The sequence below is a fragment of the Medicago sativa genome, chromosome 6 (genome assembly GCF_051527215.1).
Source record: "Medicago sativa cultivar Bolivia chromosome 6, Bolivia_mono, whole genome shotgun sequence".
NCBI classification, from domain to species: Eukaryota; Viridiplantae; Streptophyta; class Magnoliopsida; order Fabales; family Fabaceae; genus Medicago; species Medicago sativa.
This window is the reverse complement of record NC_140754.1, coordinates 13,774,146-13,794,189: the sequence shown is the minus strand read 5'-3', so window position 1 is coordinate 13,794,189 and position 20,044 is coordinate 13,774,146. Positions and strand designations below refer to the sequence as shown.

The 20,044-nt window shown below is 33.7% G+C and overlaps 2 long non-coding RNA genes and 1 pseudogene across 2 annotated transcripts; 1 reads left to right on the top strand and 2 right to left on the bottom strand.

Annotated features, from left to right (window-relative positions):
* Positions 1-5,284: 5,284 nt before the first annotated feature.
* On the bottom strand, positions 5,285-5,878 carry LOC146913031 (farnesyl pyrophosphate synthase 1 pseudogene; annotated as a pseudogene).
* Positions 5,879-11,495: 5,617 nt separating this feature from the next.
* Positions 11,496-13,361, top strand: LOC146913030 (uncharacterized). Its single transcript, XR_015013248.1, has 2 exons — positions 11,496-12,665; positions 12,904-13,361. It is a non-coding gene; the product is annotated as an uncharacterized LOC146913030 (long non-coding RNA).
* A 1,037-nt stretch (positions 13,362-14,398) lies between these two features.
* LOC146913029 (uncharacterized) lies at positions 14,399-18,204 on the bottom strand. The gene is made up of 2 exons (XR_015013247.1): positions 17,078-18,204; positions 14,399-17,020 (listed from the first exon to the last, which is right to left on the bottom strand). It is a non-coding gene; the product is annotated as an uncharacterized LOC146913029 (long non-coding RNA).
* Between the last annotated feature and the right edge of the window lie 1,840 nt (positions 18,205-20,044).

Here is a 20,044-nt window from a genome sequence, read left to right as displayed (position 1 = left end):
GTTGTAACTTTAGTGGAGCCATTCCCACGTTGGTGCTGCGTATTCGTAACCTTTTGGCTTTAGATTGGCATGTCCAGTTTCGTCATACTTGGAGGGAGGGTAATCGTTGTGCAGATTGGTTGGCGACCTATAGCCTTTCTTTAGACTCTTTTGTTGTTACTAGATTGGAGTCTCCACCTAGTGAGCTCCGTAGGTTTCTTTTTGATGATCTTTCCGGGACTTGTTTTCCTAGGCATGTTCAATTAGTTGTTTAGTTTTCTGCTGGGCCTTTGGCCCTCTTTTGTACCAAAAAAAAAAAAATTGAAATAAGTTTTTTTTTTTTAAATCCTGTTTACTTGTATGGCCAATGCTAACCCTTTTATTGAAAGGAAAATGATATGTTCAGCGATTTTTTTTCTTCACGAATACATTACGATGTGTATTTCAGCTACCTATTATCATTAACATCTGCATTCACATTCACAGCCTTCTTAAGGTGTCATTTATATTGTATTTATACGAAAATTCTCCCAAGAGAGAATACACAATTTCAGAGAGATGTATAAAATAACTGTAAAAAAAACGCATATATAAGAACTCGCCAATAATAACTATAAAATAACTAACTAAAGTTTTTTATTGATTTCAACCTTCACTTTCAAAGATCCTTTCAAAAAGAAAACCTTCTCCAAAGAAGAGGTTCTGTCCACATGATTTTGACACTAACAAATTTAACATGGTTTTCCCTAATGCATCACAATAATTAGTCAACAATTTGATTCCTACACTAATAAAACTCAAATGATTTCTTCTTAACTGAATTCACTCTGACATTTCTATAAAATAGTACTAAAAACTTAAGTCCTATGTTCATGTTACGACTTTTAAATTTCATTTTGGCGCTGGCTTTTGTGGATTAGTTTTATCAGAATGATATTTAATCATAAGGGAGCTTAACTTTTCCCTCACTTCCTTAAGTCTTTTGGACAAAAATAAAATGGATATGAAGAGCTCATAATAAGAATTGTGCTATATGGTGCGAACGTTATTTCGCACAAAACACGCGAACTAGTAATTTACGTGCAAAACCAACCTTCCTTAGAAAATGACCAATTTTAATTTTATACTTCCTTAAAAAAATCAATTTTTTTTAAGAAAAAACCATATGCTTAATTACAAAGTAATTTTTTTTAAAAAGTAAAATAAAATCAGAATGGTCAAAATAGTATTCCCACCATAACCTTAAGCAAATAGAAATACACCTATATATTCTCTCTAGTCACATTTATAAGCAATTTTTGATTTTTTAGATACATTGGTTATTTAATGAACTTAAAAAAGTAAAAGTTGTTTATAAATGTGACCGAAGAGATTAAATACTTCTACGGAACATACGCAAGTTGAAGTGTATATATTATTTGCTTTATTAATCAATAAATTAACTATCACTTTATTAAAATAAAAAAATATTTATCAAATTTTATATTGTGCCGGTGTATATTTATTTTACACATAAATCATATTTTTTTGTGCATGTGTAAAATAATTTTATACATGCATCAAATGATGTGTAAAATAATTTTATGCATACAAATTACTCCCTCCGTCTCTATATATAAACACACATTTAACTAAAAAATTATTCTTAAATATAAACTCATTTTCAAATTACTAGATCCATTTATTATTTTTTTACTAAATATACCCTTAATTAAGTACTACTAACTTGTCTTGGAACATGAAAAGACAAATTTAATACATATACAAACAAAGAACAATTTGATAATATTAACACACAAAACAGACACATTAATTACATTAATGATTTTTTTAAAAAAATTTGCTAAAAAATAAAATTCTTAAGAAATGTGAATAATATAACTATAAGGAGAAAGGGAGTATAGTTAATGTTTTGTGGGTTTGCGCAAAAATAAAAAGTTAATGTTTTGTGGGGTCAAGGTGATAGAGCCGAATATTTTGAACCTGCCAAGTCATTCGCTCAATTCCGACGAATTTTTCTCTCGCACCAAATCGCATTTTCCTCATAATAAATATATATTCGTAAATGATACGGAGTGCTCAGAATAAATATATTCCTACAAGATATAGCAGTCGCTAAAAAAAGAATCGCATTTGCCGCTCATAATAAATAACCAATAATATTCACAAATTTCCCATTTGATATGTCACATGATTTTATACAAAAATCAAAATGTATGCTATAACCTCACACACAGGTTACCTCACTAAATCATGAACATCCTTGCAATACACACATAACCATGTGGCAGCGTTTTAAAGCGCATCAGTATTGTCAACACAGTGGAAGTCAACACAATCTGTGCCACAAAAGCACTATCCCTCCATGAACAGCCTTTAACTTCCCAGATTTTGTAATGCTGGAATCTGCTTACATTTTTCATCCGAGTGAATAATCGTCTTCTATGCTTACCGATGATGCTTTTCAGAATAAGACCGGGGATGACCGGATCTTGAAGATGTTCGAGCAACTTGCTGCTGAAAAAGCCGGTGACACAAAGAAAGATAGGAGGGGACGACAAGACCATCACTACATATTGTGGCTCTTCCAGAAAATATATGAGCTGCACATTAAACCAAATGTTGTAACATTTTCATCCATTTTGAATGCTTGCAGGTAAATACTTTGAAAATATTTATTTTTATTAACTTCAATTAAACATCTTTTTTTAATGTGAACGTTGACATTCTCGCTTGAATATGTAACTGGTCTCAAATCCTATAAAATGATGCGGTCGTTGCAATTCATTTGAGGATGTGGTTCAAAGCTGTTAGACGCGCTCCGCTTGTTTGATAACCAGGTGTATGGTGTAACACATGTACTGTTGATGGGTTATAGAAAACAAGTATGGTTCCAGGCCCAAACTCTATTCGATGAAATGATGCTTATCGATTCTTCAACTGCATCCGCCTTTTATAATGCACTCACAGATATGTTGTGGCACTTTGGTCAGGCAAAAAGTCCAGCCATTAGAAGAAAAAAAAATTGAAGTTCTCCTCATCAGTTAGTCTTGTAAGAATTTTTCTCATTTTCTGTTTTTTTATTACTAAAATTGATTTTAACATCAGAAATGCGGAGCTAAAATGGTTGCAATTGAATTATCATAAAAGCGTTTCTGAAACTCTTTCCAGTTTGTAATGCTGGAATCTGCTTCCGGAGCTTGTCAACCTCTTCAATTGCCTGCTTTATCGTAACTATGATTTTGAATTCTTTTTTATATCTGCATCGCTGCTTTCTTTTAGCCCTATAAATATACTTGATTAGTCACATTTATTGAGGTGCTGGCACCGCTAGGTGAGGAAATATATATCTATTGTAAAAAAGACCATTTCACACTCTTACCAACTTTGGTAACAAGTTACTAATTAAATAGAAGGGCTAACCTTGAAGAAGTGTACATATCAAGCTCATCCTTGTTCTCAAAAGCATAAAAAACCATTTTTCATTGGCAGAAATAGGAGCATCGTAGAGCTTTAATGTTATATCTGTATGGCACAAACATTAAATGCATATGTTTGCTTACCAAATTAAGTTTAGTTTGGATAATAAAATCGCCAGTTCTCATGCAACAATCACATTTTTCATTAAAAATTAGTGAATTTAAACCAACTGCATTTAATCAGATTATAATTATACGATTTGAGTAAGTAAAGGAAATTTTTTGGAAATATAAACAAGATGTAAAATGATAATGGCATTGAAGATCAATTTATCATTCAATTCTATTTGTTCGAGTCTATGCTGCTTATATGAAATATTGACAAATAATGTTTGTGATATTTGCAGATATTAGCCTATCTACCTAAGCCATGCTATTTATTATTTGACAACTTAGATTCTTTTTTGTTAAACACGATGACCTAAATATTATTGAGAGAATAGGGTTGAAAATTTTTAAGCATGAAGTTGACTGAATGCCGGAACATATAAAAAGACTCAAACTTCAGAGCATACGTTTACGAATTGCGCTCTTTGTCTCAAGAAACTCGGTATGAGCTTTAGCTGCTTCACTTTTCATCTTCAAAAGAAGTTCATGATTGGGTTCCGAGATTGAAAGGCTAGCCCCATTTGAGCTACCAGCTTTTTCCATTTCATCCCACAACTTCATCGTAAGACTTTTTTCCTGTAGATAACATGTGTGACAAAATATGAACAACATGTGATAGTTTACAATTGCAAGAATCCAAAAACAAACAAAAAACTACCTTGTGTCATCTATAAAACATAGAAACCAATCTTTTAACAATGAAAAACAACGTTCTAGAACTCAATATGTTATTCCTAAACATGTTAAATAAGTTCCAGACTACCTTAAACAAGATACAGACTATTATTGATAAGACAAAGGAAGAAGAAAAAAGACAAAAAGATATTAAAGATATGCAATTCATGGGAAATTCTTTTAGAACAAGATTTGACTTAGATATTATATCCTCCATAACTTTGGACCATGAATTGTTTCCATTGCTACCGGTTAGCGATGGAGACCTACAGCAAAGTTATCAAAAATAAATCCATCTCTCCCTTCAAAAATGAAACAACAAATAAATAAAAAGCCAAGTGGAATAAACTCAATCAATTCTCGGATTAGATACTATCAGAGTCAAAAGGTTGATTTGGAACTCAACAACTAATGTGTTCTCTTCACGGAACAAATTCTGTTTATGTGTCAATGATCGTAAAATACACGTAATTGTTACAATATACGTAGTCACAGAAAGTAGCTTTTGCACCATGGCATTGACATTATGCTTTTGTTTAGTAACAAAATGAACTACCAGCAACTTACGATAACAATAATCCCTACACTTAAATTTTGTAATCGTCCAAACAATCATTAAAGAGCAATTTGTTAGCTCAAACAATCATTATATTTGTTACTCAGGTGATTCAACAGCTTCAGTAGCCCAAAATGTAGAAGAATAATTCAAAAATCATCTTTATACACGAGGAATTAATATGATCACACGGTTAATACAAAAGGCTTTCAAATTCTAACTTAATGATTTCCAAATCAACAAGTAGAGAGACTGAGATCTTTGAATTTAATTGCAGTAGTAGCAAGTAGAGAGTTTAAACTATAAATATCATAAAAGGGAAATATGGACTATTCTCACCAGTATTAGAATTAATATGATCATAGTGTTTGACGCATTTTACACAACAGTATTAGAAGTAAAATATAATCATCACAGGTCCTTCCTTCCAGCATAATTTCTGACTTTTTGAAGTTGTTCTATGTCCATATGGTAATTTACGGTGTTCTTATAGAGGGTCTTGACTATTGCAAAGTTCCAATGCTTTCACAACTAACCAAAAGCACTTAAAGTCTTCAATATCTGTGCCTATCTTTCCAATTGTTTTAGGATCACCAAAGTAATCCATATAATCATCCTGAACTTGATTGAATAATAGGCAGATTTGTACAATCCAAATATGTTCCCATCTCAACAAAAATGTTCTTTACATCAACATGGTTATCCAGATTTTTACCAACGCATTAGTAATGCACATGCAACTGGAAGGTAAAATGAATAATAGGAAGTCTTGTCCTAAACAATACGCCGATGCAGTGATAAGGTGCATTTGGACAGGTCTTTTTCTCCTTCCAGTGTGGTGATCAAATCTATCATCTGTCCTGCAGCAGTTTGAAACTCAACCTCATTGAACAAATCAAGAAGTTCAACGTAATACGGCTTTCCCTTGAACTGTTTCCTAAGGATACGCAGAATATGGTTTCTTAGTAGAACTCCACCATTCGCAGCAATCATTCCAACCTTGGGTACTCTAAACCAACATGGCAGACCACGACGTGTATGGGAGTTATCCATAATGTCGTCAAGAACAAGAAAATATGCCTGAAGCTCATAAACTTCACCATTTCCACTGGTGGAAGATGATGATCCACTGGTGGAAGATGATGAAAACAGAAATTTGGGGAAGAAGAAAAGAGAAAAGAGAGAGAAAACTATGAATATTATTGAATCAATGTGATGAGTTTGTTACAGAGTTCTATATATAATGCAAAATGAGAATCTAACAAACTCTAACTAATTCCTATCTAGGGTTTTGTAACCTAAAGTAGGAACACTATAAGAACCCTAGGTCTGCAAAGGAAATTTGCGCAGCAAGTTAAGTGTATATCAGGAATTAGAAATTTAACATCCCCCCTCAAGCTTAGCATGGTATAAATCAATCATGTTAAGCTTGGGCAAAAATGAATGAAAGCTCTTAGATGGTAGGGGTTTGGTGAAGAAGTCTGCAAGCTGTGAATGAGACTTGACAGGAAGCAACTTGAAGATGTTTTGTTGAAGCTTTTCTCTGACAAAATGGCAATCTATCTCCAAATGCTTTGTTCTCTCATGGAATACTGGATTCTTGGCTATGTGTATGGCGCTTTGATTGTCACAATAGAGAGCTGGGAGCTTGTCACATTTAATTTTTAAGTCTTGCAGCAAATAGAAAAGCCACTGTAATTCACAACTTGCAAAAGAAAGAGCTCTATATTCTGCCTCTGATGAACTCCTTGCAACTGTATGTTGTTTCTTTGCTCTCCATGAGATTAAAGAGGAACCAAGAAAGAAACAGTAACCTGATGTGGACCTTCTACTGTCTACACAACCTGCCCAATCTGCATCAGTAAACCCAAGTAACTGAAGTTTGGAATCTCTTCTGAATAGTAAACCTTGGCCAGGGTTCCCTTTGAGGTATTTTACTACTCTGCATGCAGTATCATAATGAGTAATAGTTGGAGCATTGAGAAATTGACTCAATTGTTGAACCACAAAAGCTATATCAGGTCTAGTAGTTGTAAGGTACAGCAGTTTTCCCACAAGTCTCCTATAACTGAGAATGTCATCATGAGGTGGTGAACTATCTTGATGAAGCTTGATAGAAGGATCAAGAGGAGTTATAGCAGGTTTGGCACCAAGTAACCCAGTATCTTTTAATAGGTCAAGACAATATTTCCTCTGACATATGCTTATACCTGTCTTGGAATGAGCAACTTCAATGCCTAAAAAATATTTCAATTTTCCAAGATCCTTAATCTTAAACTCGGTATCAAGTTCAGTTTTGATCCTATCTATCTCCATCATGGAATTTCCAGCTAATATGACATCATCCACATAGACTAATAAAGCAGTAAAACATGCATCATTATGTAGAATGAACAATGAATGATCTGATGCAGACTGTTTGTACCCTTGATGAAGCAGAAAACCAGTTAGCTTCTCATACCATTTTCTACTGGCTTGCTTCAAACCATATAGAGACTTTAACAGTTTACAGACTTGATTAGGCTTGGGACTATGAACACCTTGAGGAACTGACATGTAAACATTTTCATTTAAATCTCCATGGAGGAATGCATTGTTTACATCCAACTGATGCAGGTGCCATGAATTTATGGATGCTAAGGCAAGTAAAGTTCTCACAGTTGTTATCTTGGCTACAGGTGAGAAAGTATCAAAGAAGTCAAGCCCTTCAACTTGAGTATAGCCCTTAGCAACCAATCTTGCCTTATATCTCTCAATAGTCCCATCTGACTTGTGCTTTATCTTATAAACCCATTTGCTCCCTATGGGCTTTATATTTGGTGGAGTATCAACAAAAATCCAAGTTTTGTTCTGATTTAAAGCACTAAGTTCAGAATTCATAGCCTTCACCCAACACTCTTGCTTACTGGCTTCATTGTAACTAGCTGGTTCAGAAGCATCAGTAATAGCCAAAGCAAATTTCTGGTGGGAAGCAGAAATATTGTTGAGTGAATGATAATGCTTAAGAGGATAGAGTATACCTGAAGAAGCCTGATTGGTTGAATTACTTGAAGAATTGCACACATAGTCTGAAAGGTGGTTAGGTTTATGTGGGATTCTAGTTGATTTTCTAATATTCAACTGTTGTGGTTCAGGTTCAATTTGTGTTGGGTTTTGAACTGCAGTGTTGTTATCTATGTGTACATCTGGCTCATAAAGGTTTGGGTCAGGTTCTTTATTGGTTTCAGGTTGGTTTTGGTTAGTTGGTTCAATCTGAGATGAAGCTTGTTCAGTGGCATCTGTAATGGGGTGATTTGAATGATATTGCCACTGAAACAGTTGATTAGGAGAGGAATAAGGTAAGATGTGTTCATGATAGGTTACATTTCTAGAAGCAAGAATGGTTCTATGATTCAAATCATATAAAACAGCACCTTTAATACCTTGCTTGTAACCTAAGAAAACACATTTTTGAGCTCTAGAATCAAATTTTGTTCTATGATTATGTAAGGTTGAAGCATAACAGAGACAACCAAACACTTTGAAAACATTTAAATCTGGATCATGACCATATCTAAGAAAGTAAGGGGACTTGTTTTGCAATAAGGGAGTTGGAATACGGTTAATGATGTAAATGGCATGCAAAACTGAGTATGACCAGAAAATTTTAGGGAGTTTTGATTGAAAAAGCAAGGCTCTAGCAACATTTAAGATATGTTGATGTTTTCTTTCTACTCTCCCATTTTGTTGGGGAGTTTCAACACAACTAGTTTGATGTTCTATGCCTTTGGAAGAATAAAACTCAGGCATGAGAAACTCTGGACCATTATCAGTTCTGACAGTTTTAACTTTGCAGTCAAATTGAGTTTCTATGTTAAGAATAAAAGTTTGAACACATTTTGAAACTTGAGATTTTGTTTTACACAACATGATCCATGTGAAACGACTATAATCATCAAGTGCAGTAATGAAATACTTATGACCATGAATTGAACTAATAGAAACAGGACCCCATATTTACACTGAGCTTTATTTACACTGAGCTTGAAAGGAAGCTTTTTATGTCTAGAGTAATGACAGATATCACATACAGAATGACTATTAACTTTAATACAAGGAAAAGATTGTTGCATGCTAAGCAACCTATCATTAGACAAATGCCCTAGTCTAAAGTGCCACAGGGCTTCTTGAGGTAGGAAAGTGGTGGAAAAGCTGGCTTGAGATGAATCTATAACAGGTTGATGAACTTGTGGGTTAAGGTTGAGAAAGTACAATCCTTCAATCAATTCACCCAAACCAGTCATCCTCAAATTGCTCTTGTCCTGTATAAAACATTTATCATTATCAAAAGTCACTATGCAATTATTATCCATGCATAGTTTAAGGACAGATAACAAATTTAACTTGAATTCTGCAACATATAGTACATTTTTAGCAACAAGTCCTGGTGAAAAAGTGACTTAACCAGAGAACTTTGCTATTGCCATATTACCATTTGGTAGCTTGATGTGCACAGGTATAATAGATGCATATGAATCAAAAAATTTGATAGAGGAGCATATATGGTCACTAGCACTAGAGTCAACAATCCAAGTTCCAAAACTTGAATGATTCAAAGAGTATGAGATTCTAGTTATACCTGAAGTCACATGATTCACCTTGCTTGTGGAAGCTTGATGAGACTGAAGAAGATTGACAAGTTGCTCATATTGCTCCTTAGTGATACCAAAAGATGGTTCTGAGTTGCTAGGTTCTTTGCAACTCTTTGATTCTTCCAAATCTTCCCTTTCTTCATTGATCTCCAGAGAAGAGTTATTGATCATTGCAGAATTCTTCTTGCCATAGTTTGGAGGAAAACCATGTTTCCTATAGCAAGTATCAACAGTGTGGTTTTCCCTTCCACAAAAAGAACAAGAACGCTTCTGACCAGGAAAATTACCATTAGAGTTACCATTACCACGTCCTCTTCCTTGTGATTTACCCACTGAATTTACTAAGATTTTTGACTCATCAACAGGAAGTGAAAATCTAAACTGCCTCTCATGTTGCATAACCATGGAGAAAATTTTATTTATAGTTGGTAAAGGATTCATCAATAGAATCTGAGAGCGAACCAAATCAAATGAATCATTCAAACCAGTAAGAAAACGAATGGAACGCGTGATCTCATGTTGATGTTTAGCATTCATCACACCAGTGACACAGATGCAACGATGAGGACATGCACAAACAGGGGAAGGAAGATAAGCTTCAAGTTCTTCCCATAAAACTTTCAAAGCAGTGAAAAATTCAGTAACAGAACGTGAATCTTGCTTCAAACTGAAGATCTCACATTGTAATTCAGAGATACAAATAAAATCACCTTGGGAGAAACGTTCTTTGAGCTCGTTCCAGACATCAATGGCGTTTTCCAGAAAAATGATGCTTTGTGCAATTGAATCCTCAACAGAATTCATAATCCAAGAATGAACTAACATATTGCAACGATTCCAAGCTTTGAAATTCGGATCAAACTCCGTTGGAACAGAGATTGAACCATCCACAAAATCAAACTTGTTCTTCCCTCCAAGAGCTCTACGCATAGAACGCGCCCAAGAATGGTAGTTTGAATGACTAAGCTTTGGTGTAATGGCGACAGAGGAAGGTCCATCAGAAGGATGACCGTAATACACGTTACCAGGTTGTTGCGACGGATCTTGAACGGGTGCAACCACAGGACCGCAATTAACGCCACCATTTGCATTACCACGAACCATGATGAAAAAGAAGAGGAAAGAAAATAGGGAAGCGAAAGGAAATTGGAACGAAGATCAGAGTGGAGAAAACGATGCGCAACAGAGCTTAGAGAAGCTCTGATACCATCATAAACTTCACCATTTCCACTGGTGGAAGATGATGATCCACTGGTGGAAGATGATGAAAACAGAAATTTGGGGAAGAAGAAAAGAGAAAAGAGAGAGAAAACTATGAATATTATTGAATCAATGTGATGAGTTTGTTACAGAGTTCTATATATAATGCAATGAGAATCTAACAAACTCTAACTAATTCCTATCTAGGGTTTTGTAACCTAAAGTAGGAACACTATAAGAACCCTAGGTCTGCAAAGGAAACTTGCGCAGCAAGTTAAGTGTATATCAGGAATTAGAAATTTAACAGAAGCCATTCAATACACCAACCAAGAGGACTTGCTTGGAAAAGTTCGTCATCATTTAATGCCTTCTTGTAACAATTGGCAGCTGTCAATAACCGACAGTCCACGGTTCAGCTTTCCTCCAGGCATATTTGGATGCTGCTCAGCCGGTGAGTGATGACAGTCCGTCGTATCACATGTTTAGAGTCTTTTTAGTTAAGTTTTTATTCTATTTTTATTAATTTAGTATTTAATTTAGAGTCATTTTAAATAAATTGTCATTTTCTTATTTATTGAGTCAACTAATATATTACTACCTATTATTACTTAAGTGTGGCACATTGTAGTTATTGAGTCAACTAATATATTACTACCTATTATTACTTAAGTGTGGCACATTGTAGTTAAAATGAAAAAAATCATGTCTTAATTCTTATAAGTGGCTACACGTGAGCAATTGTTTGGTGAATTAGAAAAAGCAACACAAATGGGCCTTTTACCCAACTGGATTTGAGTGACCCGAAATACCCAAAGGAAGGCAGCAAGCAAGGTTACAAAAAGGAGAAGAGCCGCACCACACAAAGATATCACGTTTTGGGAATAAAAGGATGAAGCAGCGCTCTTTTCTTGTAGAGGTGCTTCACGTTTTGTAGGCATGGAACAGAGGCAGCAACATCATTTTTGGAGAGATGACATTTCTAGAGAAACACAAAGCAAGGTGTTATGAGTAGATTCAACTTAAGATCGCTTTGGACACGAAGGATCTTGACATGGAATCTTCATCTCTTCTTCATCCTTTGCATAGTTTACATGTCTATGTGTAGCTATCATCTACTCTTGTAGTATTGAGGTAATCAAACAAGCTATTATGTAATCTTTTGATATTTTAATATATAAGGTTCTAGCTTATTAATTCAATATTGTTGTTATTCTTGTTTTTAATGCTTTCAAAGAGATTCAAGATGATTTGGACACGAACTCTTGAATCTAGAACTAGAATAACAATCTATCTTAAGTTATATCACTCTTGACAAGTTTGTAAATCTTTGATAATCACTTTTAATCAAGAACTTAATGCTTTCGGATATTTAGTCAGGTTGGACACGATCGATTAAGTTATCCGATCGACTTTGTTATCTTTTAAGGGATTTGGACACGAATGTTTAAACGATAACTTAGAAATAATGATATCGCTTTGGACACGAAGGATATTGTAGAAATGATTGTGATAATATTGGTTATAAAGCTAGAGTTTGTTAATCGATCGAGAGATTGCAGCTGTTACGCTTGGTTGATATCTCTAACTGCAAGCGAAATGACCCTATCTCTTCTCTATTTATTTTATGTCAAATAGTTTATATAGTTTTACACAAACACACATTTTAAATCCATACACTTAGAACAATATTGATTGTTGAATGGTTTGAATATCGCGCTAGTCCCTGTGGAGACGATATACACAAAAATACTTACTTTTGATTGATAGAAAAATTCTACATCAAAATGGCGCCGTTGCCGGGGACTGGCGTTTAGATATTTTAATCATCACGACAATTTGTATTGTTTTGAGCATTTGTATATTATTTGTAAATATTTTTTGCTATTGTATAGTTGTTTGCACTGACCCCTCTTTGGTATACAAAGAAAAAATTCTTGTTAGTTATATCCGTTTCAGATTGAAGAAGTGATGATTGTTGTAGCGAAAAAGGAACGGTTACTTAACAAGGAAGAATATTGTGAACAAAAGGGGAAGAAGGTATTTCGTTTTGGTAAAAAAAATAATAATAAAAATGAAAAGATGAAAAAAAAAATAAAGTCCACATCAGTTCTTTTTTTTTCTTTCAATAACTCGTAATTGTTAGATGTCAGTTGTGTCAGTTGAACTTTTAATTGTTGTGTTGTTTACTTGGATAAATCAGTATACCCCCTGTTATGTAATTGAATCTGAACTTGTTTATTATTGATGAATTTGCATGTTTATTGACTTTTTCCAGTTTAGTAACAATTGTGTAGTCAAGCGGTATTGCAAAAGTTCATAAGGAGGTAGTGACTTGAAATTCAAAGGCGAAGTGTACGGCATATGTGATAGGTAGTCACAACTCCCATAAATCTAACATTGTAAGGTTCATAGCCAAATTTTATTTTACAATTTACTTGTATAGAGTGTTCCGTGCAACTACATTTCTAGAACTTGCATTGTTTCTTTATTGTTGATTGGTCTTTGTCATTTACACACTGAGGCGAAAGTGCTTGGTCATGTGAGCCTTTGAAGCCCACCCTTATTTAATTTGAAATTATCCTTTTTGAAAGCAAAATTGAGCCGATAGGTTTAGATCTTTTTGTTCGGTTACAAACTACATATTTAGCCTAGAGACTTTTAGGATTTAACCCAAAATGTTATATTTGAGTTAGGCTAAGTAGGGTGTTGCTAAACAATAAGTTTGGGGTTGCTTCTGGAATTTGCAACCAACTAAATTTGGGGTGGGGTACTAGAGAACAAAGAACAAAGCATGAAAAATATGCACAAAAATTGTATATCAAAAAAAAAAACAGAGAGAAAAATAGAATGAAAAGAAAAAGGGACAAACAATGAAAAATCTGAGTAATTTCAAACTCGATTGTCCCGATAGTTACAAATAATCTCTAGTACTTTTACAACTGTTGTTTCAAGGGTGAATAAGGGAATAATCCGTGTTTCAAATCCGTAGGAGTGCCTAACTCAAATTTTGTGTAGCCTACTTATCCAAATATTATCCCACCTTTACCTAAGCCCCATTATAACCCTTAAAGACCTCAAAGTGTGTAATGACATTGATTTTTATTGACATTTAGAAACTTTTCAAGCGTATGGTAATATGTAGACCTGTATGTCGACTATGTGAACCCTTATCATATTGTTGCGTGGAGTTGTGAATTGGTGGATGTAAACAAGTCAAACTGGCTCATTTTTAGCTAGTCGGGAGATGAACTTTTAGTTATTATCGCTTGATTAGGTAATTGTTATTTTACTGTCGATTGTCAATTTTGCAAGTAGATTCCTTGAGGACAAGGAATGACTCAAGTTTGGGGTTGTGATGACAGTCCGTCGTATCACATTTTTAGAGTCGTTTTAGTTAAGTTTTTATTCTATTTTTATTAATTTAGTATTTAATTTAGAGTCATTTTAAATAAATTGTCATTTTCTTATTTATTGAGTCAACTAATATATTACTACCTATTATTACTTAAGTGTGGCACATTGTAGTTATTGAGTCAACTAATATATTACTACCTATTATTACTTAAGTGTGGCACATTGTAGTTAAAATGAAAAAAATCATGTCTTAATTCTTATAAGTGGCTACACGTGAGCAATTGTTTGGTGAATTAGAAAAAGCAACACAAATGGGCCTTTTACCCAACTGGATTTGAGTGACCCGAAATACCCAAAGGAAGGCAGCAAGCAAGGTTACAAAAAGGAGAAGAGCCGCACCACACAAAGATATCACGTTTTGGGAATAAAAGGATGAAGCAGCGCTCTTTTCTTGTAGAGGTGCTTCACGTTTTGTAGGCATGGAACAGAGGCAGCAACATCATTTTTGGAGAGATGACATTTCTAGAGAAACACAAAGCAAGGTGTTATGAGTAGATTCAACTTAAGATCGCTTTGGACACGAAGGATCTTGACATGGAATCTTCATCTCTTCTTCATCCTTTGCATAGTTTACATGTCTATGTGTAGCTATCATCTACTCTTGTAGTATTGAGGTAATCAAACAAGCTATTATGTAATCTTTTGATATTTTAATATATAAGGTTCTAGCTTATTAATTCAATATTGTTGTTATTCTTGTTTTTAATGCTTTCAAAGAGATTCAAGATGATTTGGACACGAACTCTTGAATCTAGAACTAGAATAACAATCTATCTTAAGTTATATCACTCTTGACAAGTTTGTAAATCTTTGATAATCACTTTTAATCAAGAACTTAATGCTTTCGGATATTTATTCAGGTTGGACACGATCGATTAAGTTATCCGATCGACTTTGTTATCTTTTAAGGGATTTGGACACGAATGTTTAAACGATAACTTAGAAATAATGATATCGCTTTGGACACGAAGGATATTGTAGAAATGATTGTGATAATATTGGTTATAAAGCTAGAGTTTGTTAATCGATCGAGAGATTGCAGCTGTTACGCTTGGTTGATATCTCTAACTGCAAGCGAAATGACCCTATCTCTTCTCTATTTATTTTATGTCAAATAGTTTATATAGTTTTACACAAACACACATTTTAAATCCATACACTTAGAACAATATTGATTGTTGAATGGTTTGAATATCGCGCTAGTCCCTGTGGAGACGATATACACAAAAATACTTACTTTTGATTGATAGAAAAATTCTACATCAAAATGGCGCCGTTGCCGGGGACTGGCGTTTAGATATTTTAATCATCACGACAATTTGTATTGTTTTGAGCATTTGTATATTATTTGTAAATATTTTTTGCTATTGTATAGTTGTTTGCACTGACCCCTCTTTGGTATACAAAGAAAAAATTCTTGTTAGTTATATCCGTTTCAGATTGAAGAAGTGATGATTGTTGTAGAGAAAAAGGAACGGTTACTTAACAAGGAAGAATATTGTGAACAAAAGGGGAAGAAGGTATTTCGTTTTGGTAAAAAAAATAATAATAAAAATGAAAAGATGAAAAAAAAAATAAAGTCCACATCAGTTCTTTTTTTTTCTTTCAATAACTCGTAATTGTTAGATGTCAGTTGTGTCAGTTGAACTTTTAATTGTTGTGTTGTTTACTTGGATAAATCAGTATACCCCCTGTTATGTAATTGAATCTGAACTTGTTTATTATTGATGAATTTGCATGTTTATTGACTTTTTCCAGTTTAGTAACAATTGTGTAGTCAAGCGGTATTGCAAAAGTTCATAAGGAGGTAGTGACTTGAAATTCAAAGGCGAAGTGTACGGCATATGTGATAGGTAGTCACAACTCCCATAAATCTAACATTGTAAGGTTCATAGCCAAATTTTATTTTACAATTTACTTGTATAGAGTGTTCCGTGCAACTACATTTCTAGAACTTGCATTGTTTCTTTATTGTTGATTGGTCTTTGTCATTTACACACTGAGGCGAAAGTGCTTGGTCATGTGAGCCTTTGAAGCCCACCCTTATTTAATTTGAAATTATCCTTTTTGAAAGCAAAATTGAGCCGATAGGTTTAGATCTTTTTGTTCGGTTACAAACTACATATTTAGCCTAGAGACTTTTAGGATTTAACCCAAAATGTTATATTTGAGTTAGGCTAAGTAGGGTGTTGCTAAACAATAAGTTTGGGGTTGCTTCTGGAATTTGCAACCAACTAAGTTTGGGGTGGGGTACTAGAGAACAAAGAACAAAGCATGAAAAATATGCACAAAAATTGTATATCAAAAAAAAAAACAGAGAGAAAAATAGAATGAAAAGAAAAAGGGACAAACAATGAAAAATCTGAGTAATTTCAAACTCGATTGTCCCGATAGTTACAAATAATCTCTAGTACTTTTACAACTGTTGTTTCAAGGGTGAATAAGGGAATAATCCGTGTTTCAAATCCGTAGGAGTGCCTAACTCAAATTTTGTGTAGCCTACTTATCCAAATATTATCCCACATTTACCTAAGCCCCATTATAACCCTTAAAGACCTCAAAGTGTGTAATGACATTGATTTTGATTGACATTTAGAAACTTTTCAAGCGTATGGTAATATGTAGACCTGTATGTCGACTATGTGAACCCTTATCATATTGTTGCGTGGAGTTGTGAATTGGTGGATGTAAACAAGTCAAACTGGCTCATTTTTAGCTAGTCGGGAGATGAACTTTTAGTTATTATCGCTTGATTAGGTAATTGTTATTTTACTGTCGATTGTCAATTTTGCAAGTAGATTCCTTGAGGACAAGGAATGACTCAAGTTTGGGGTTGTGATGACAGTCCGTCGTATCACATTTTTAGAGTCTTTTTAGTTAAGTTTTTATTCTATTTTTATTAATTTAGTATTTAATTTAGAGTCATTTTAAATAAATTGTCATTTTCTTATTTATTGAGTCAACTAATATATTACTACCTATTATTACTTAAGTGTGGCACATTGTAGTTATTGAGTCAACTAATATATTACTACCTATTATTACTTAAGTGTGGCACATTGTAGTTAAAATGAAAAAAATCATGTCTTAATTCTTATAAGTGGCTACACGTGAGCAATTGTTTGGTGAATTAGAAAAAGCAACACAAATGGGCCTTTTACCCAACTGGATTTGAGTGACCCGAAATACCCAAAGGAAGGCAGCAAGCAAGGTTACAAAAAGGAGAAGAGCCGCACCACACAAAGATATCACGTTTTGGGAATAAAAGGATGAAGCAGCGCTCTTTTCTTGTAGAGGTGCTTCACGTTTTGTAGGCATGGAACAGAGGCAGCAACATCATTTTTGGAGAGATGACATTTCTAGAGAAACACAAAGCAAGGTGTTATGAGTAGATTCAACTTAAGATCGCTTTGGACACGAAGGATCTTGACATGGAATCTTCATCTCTTCTTCATCCTTTGCATAGTTTACATGTCTATGTGTAGCTATCATCTACTCTTGTAGTATTGAGGTAATCAAACAAGCTATTATGTAATCTTTTGATATTTTAATATATAAGGTTCTAGCTTATTAATTCAATATTGTTGTTATTCTTGTTTTTAATGCTTTCAAAGAGATTCAAGATGATTTGGACACGAACTCTTGAATCTAGAACTAGAATAACAATCTATCTTAAGTTATATCACTCTTGACAAGTTTGTAAATCTTTGATAATCACTTTTAATCAAGAACTTAATGCTTTCGGATATTTAGTCAGGTTGGACACGATCGATTAAGTTATCCGATCGACTTCGTTATCTTTTAAGGGATTTGGACACGAATGTTTAAACGATAACTTAGAAATAATGATATCGCTTTGGACACGAAGGATATTGTAGAAATGATTGTGATAATATTGGTTATAAAGCTAGAGTTTGTTAATCGATCGAGAGATTGCAGCTGTTACGCTTGGTTGATATCTCTAACTGCAAGCGAAATGACCCTATCTCTTCTCTATTTATTTTATGTCAAATAGTTTATATAGTTTTACACAAACACACATTTTAAATCCATACACTTAGAACAATATTGATTGTTGAATGGTTTGAATATCGCGCTAGTCCCTGTGGAGACGATATACACAAAAATACTTACTTTTGATTGATAGAAAAATTCTACATCAGTGAGTGTGGCTGGCGTGGGGTGAAGAAGCCGTCTACTTTTGTTTTCAATTTATCATTTGGATTTCTTTTCCACTCAACGTTGCTGTCATTACATACTTCCTGCAACTCTTCCCGTCTCGCTTTTTTGGTTTTCTTAGGATATGTTTGGAAACCTTTATTTTCACCTTGGGATTTTCGCTTCTCAGTTTGCCCAGATTGATCTGTAGGTTCTTGATCATTATTTTTCCTACAAGGGCACTCAAATTTCAGAAACAACACACAAAATGGTACAAAAGGAAAACGACAAATACTCAAACAAGAACTCACCTGCAAACACTGCAGTTGCAAATGCCTCGACGCCTTGGGCACACCCAGTCATTCAAAATATATAACTCTTCTATCTTTTCCCCATATCTAAACTCAACACAAAATTACAAGAATACAGTAAGAATAGAATAATACTAAAAATCAAATTTAAAAGTAATAAAGAAAGGGTGAACCAAACCTAGTCTTGAGGCAATTGTGGCAAAATTTCAACACACAAGGCTTTCCATCTCTTAGATTTTTGCATGTAGCTGGAACAAATCAAAAAGCAAGAGAAAGAGATTTTGGAGAGTTCACAAATGTGTGCATTTGGTTTGGTTTTGTATATCTTTTATAGGCTAAATTTTGAACATAAAACGGTCATATTTTTTTAGTCGAAAAGTTGTGTCCGTTGGAATAAATAGAAATTGTCATGAAATGGTGTCAACTTTTATTATTTTTATTTTCTGGGATATAGTATGATTAAGTAAATCCTCAAAAAATTTAAAAAATAATGAGTATTTAATAACTACTATATGTGCTCCCTTGCAAGTTTAAAAATTACTGATTTTTTTTTTTAACTCAAATTTGGAGCGGTCTTGTATTTTCTTCTTTATATAAATGAGAGGTTGAGCACATAAATAATATATGCGCAAATCTGGCTTAGAGAGAAGGTCGTTTTCTTTATATCCAAAATACATGTAAATTTTTTTATTAACATTACACAAAGTCGATAAATAAAAAGGTTGGTAGAAAGTATAATATAATTTCTTCTTAAAAAAAAATGTATGGTATAAAATATATTAGAAATTATTGTTACAATATGATTGATTAAATTTGAATCATACGAATTGTATTAAGTATATAGATTATTAAACCATTAAGTATTGCTTAGAAAAATTATTATATAAATATTAATAAAAAATATTAATATTTCTTTTAGCAATTTATTCGGGCAGGTTCAATTTTGAAACAATGATCAGAAATTTGATCCCACTGATTTTCAAAAAATGACTTTCAAATGCATCCAATTATAGAAACTGAGTTAGAAGTCATGCATCGGTTAGAAAAGTGAAGGTTGAGCACATTCAAAATGAGAGGACTCATAAACTCATTATCTTAAGGTTTTGGATAAAAATATGGTGTATCTCTCACTTGTGTGGTTGCTTTTTTCTAATGTGGGTGTGGTCCATTGGATCAGGTGACAATTTTATTTTGAATTGGCATCATGGCTACAATGATACCTTGGTCCTAAATGTTGATGGTAGTGCATTAACGAACTCCGGTCAAGCAGGCTATGGTGGCATTGTGCAAACTCTGATACCTTGTCTCTCTTTAGGACTTCTAGATAATGATGTAGGAGTGTCCTTTATTAAGACGTAATTACTTTCGTTCTTTCTTTTTTTTCTCTCTTGTAACCATAAAAAAAAAGTGTGTGTGTTTTTTTGTGTGTGGGCGCTTGACTGCATATAGTGGTGAATGCTTGTATATAAGAGGAGAAGCTATGGCTACCCAAAAAAAAAATTATTGAATGAGTTGATATATTTTTATATTCAT